Source organism: Palaemon carinicauda, chromosome 13, assembly GCF_036898095.1.
Source record: "Palaemon carinicauda isolate YSFRI2023 chromosome 13, ASM3689809v2, whole genome shotgun sequence".
Lineage (NCBI taxonomy): Eukaryota > Metazoa > Arthropoda > Malacostraca > Decapoda > Palaemonidae > Palaemon > Palaemon carinicauda.
This window is the reverse complement of record NC_090737.1, coordinates 127,041,020-127,044,166: the sequence shown is the minus strand read 5'-3', so window position 1 is coordinate 127,044,166 and position 3,147 is coordinate 127,041,020. Positions and strand designations below refer to the sequence as shown.

Below are 3,147 nucleotides of genomic sequence, written 5' to 3'. Positions count from 1 at the left end.
TATAATAATGAACTGTTCCATATGCTAGTTCTGCTCACTGGGATATCTTAAGCTTTGTAATATATAATAAAAATGCCTAAGATTTAATAAAATTGTAAAAATTATTTATTAAAATATTTAATGTCAATTAAGGTATGTTCTTTGCTTTATTTTATCCTATAACTGTGGCCATGTTGAATACTGGTTCGTAGAAAACGTTTCATATAGACAGTAGAATGCCGACACCCAGTCCGGGCTTGTTTATCCAAATCAGCTGATTTCCTGTCAATTCCACATAGATATCCTATTCTATGGATGTATGAAACTCTTAGTGTAGGGGTAAAAGCTCAATATATTATACATCACTCAAACTTCAGTAAATATAAAGAGATAATTGTTGTAGTAAAATATAATACAATATGTGTCACATTACAACTTCATCAAAGGTAAAAGAATTAGTTAGAATTGCCGTTAAAATCAATAAATTCCTCTTGTGTAGCTTAAAAGATGTATTATTATCGTATCTTAGTTTCAGTCTAAAACTGTGAAAATATATAAATGCTATTAATAATTTCAGATAGAAAGAGGAATAAACATAGGATGATGAGCCTTTGGTAATCAAAATGAGATTATTAAAAGTCAAATACCACTTCTTATAAAATGATAGTTCTACCAATATCAACTTATTCATTTAAAACTTAGAACCTTATTGAAGCCTCAGAATATAAGCTAGATACAACTCGAAGAACCATGGAAATAACAATGATGGAACTAACACCAAGAGACAGAAAAAGAGCTGGATAGATACCACAACAAACTATGGTAGAGGATATTCGAACAACTTGTAAGAAAAAGAAATATACATGGTAGGGCATACAATGAGAATGACAGACGGACATTTAGAATAAGAGAATGGGCCCCTAGAGATTACATACTAAGCATGGGAAGGAAGAGAAGATGATGAATTAACGAGCGAAGAAAAATTCCTGGTATAGACTGGCATAGAAAAACCATAAACAGACGGGAGTGAATGACTCGTCTAAAATCTGTTCTACAGTGGACTAGTTACAACACACACACACACACAAATATATATATACCTGTATATATATATATATATATATATATATATATATATATATATATATATATATATATATATATATATATATATATATATATATATATATCATGTGATTACGAATGTATATAGGCCTATTCCTATAGTTTTGTTAGTTCCTTACACTGACTGTGTATGAAGATATCTCGTTACATTTTGAGAGCATAACCTAATTAACAATTAAGTACCTCCGTCAAGAAGCTTATATTTTCACCTGCGTTTATTCATTTATCTGTTTTTAATTTGTTAGCAGGATTACGTTAAACGTTCTTGCCGAATTTTCCCCCAAATTTAAATGATGGGTAGGTATTATACTCTGGAAGAACCCACCGGTTATAATTGTAATTGTTATTATAAAGTAGATTCCTACATAGTCAACTTATGAAAAAGGGAAGGCTTGGTCCGTAGACTTGAATAAACCTTGACCCTTCATTGAATGAGATCTGAAATCTGCAATTGCTCTTCCTATTTGTTTTCAATATATCTCTCTTCTCATTCTAGACTTAAGTATCTGAGTAAGCTATTATACATGCATGTTTGTTTTCCATCGCCAAAATGGCCATTGACATCTTGCAGAACTCTCATTTGGATTTTTTTTTTTTACTTGAAAAGTTGTGCATGCCTCCTTCTGACCAATAAACCGAATTTGCTTTTGCAATCAATATTCTCCTTTTGAGCTTACTTAGGAAATTTAAATAATAAATAGACATTAGGTAGAAGACATTTGCAAAGTTTCGAGTTAATGATGACCAAAGCCTAAAATGTCCCTTATCCGTTTTTTTATATTTTTCTTTATTAAATAGCCATTTAGAAAATCAAAAGGTAGGGGAAAATTTGCATACAGTAGTACTCAAAGTGTAATGGAAGAACTACTAAGAGAAAAATAGCACAGATTTGTGGTAAAAGAGAGTAATGGTCTAGGGAATGTAAAGAGATATTTCACAAACATGAATTATTTTACGGAATGCAATAATGAGAAATACCCTCATGATTATATTTTACCACTGATGTGCACTTTATATATATATTACGTTTTACAATGTAATGAGAGAGGTAGGGTGGGTACTCAGAGGAAAACATATGAAACAAACAAACAGATTGGCAGTGGTTTTGCCACACCATCATCTGTAATAATCTACCATATAGAGAAAGAATCTTTTGAGATAAGGAAATACAAGTAACATACAGTATACTGTATATCTCTCTGTGTATTTATACATCTATCTATTTATGCATATATGTGTGTATATGTATGTATGCTTATATTACAGATCTTATAATTTGGCTGACCGTAAAGTATATTCTACTTGATTTAAATATAATGTTTTTTAGGGTAACATGAAATTCTGTACTGTACAGTAGTCTGACCCGTATTTTGCAAAATTAATATGAAGTTAAAATAAAGTCTCGTAAGTAAACATATTTCTCAAAAATGTATTCATATAAAGGAATAAGGAAAATATTCTAGCTTAGATTTGGAACCAAGAAGTTAAAATGATAAGGTTTGAGTTTTGAAACCTTACTTTTGTGATACTTGACACCAAACAGAATTAGATGTCAACACAAGACTTGTCAAAAAGTACCAAACAAATACTGGCTCAGCCGACATATTTATATTTTGTCTTGTATATGTAAGTAAAAACATTTTATATCAAATGATAGACGATTAGTTATCATTGTCCGGTTTTAGGGTATTTACTTTTATTCATATTAATTAACAGAAGGAATAATTAATATTTAACTGTCGTCTCCATAGCTAGACCCATGATAGCACCGACTACTGTATCGGTTCTGTTTTCTGGTTTATTTTAACACTATCTCTAATTAAAACCTGTTGTATATCATTTGTGATTTTATCTATTGTAAAAGGAGAACATAAGAGACTTTGTCTTTTGGTAATGGTGAACGTCAAGAGACTGGAAACGAAATCGGGTGAAATGCAGAAAGACATTATAGGCCTACCTGATTATGGAGCCAGCCTCCCATTAGCCCTAAATCCTGACCAAACCGAACTCAGTGTGATGTGTGTTGTAAAGTGAAATTTGGGG

General features: G+C 31.0%; 1 protein-coding gene across 1 annotated transcript in view; it reads left to right on the top strand.

The window, feature by feature from the left end:
- The first annotated feature begins 2,642 nt into the window (after positions 1–2,642).
- Positions 2,643–3,147, top strand: part of LOC137651798 (conserved oligomeric Golgi complex subunit 1-like) — an 82,739-nt gene continuing 82,234 nt past the window's right edge. The window contains exon 1 of the mRNA XM_068385016.1: positions 2,643–2,730. The gene's annotated coding sequence lies outside the window, so the exon portion shown is untranslated. The remainder of the gene's footprint in view (positions 2,731–3,147) is intronic.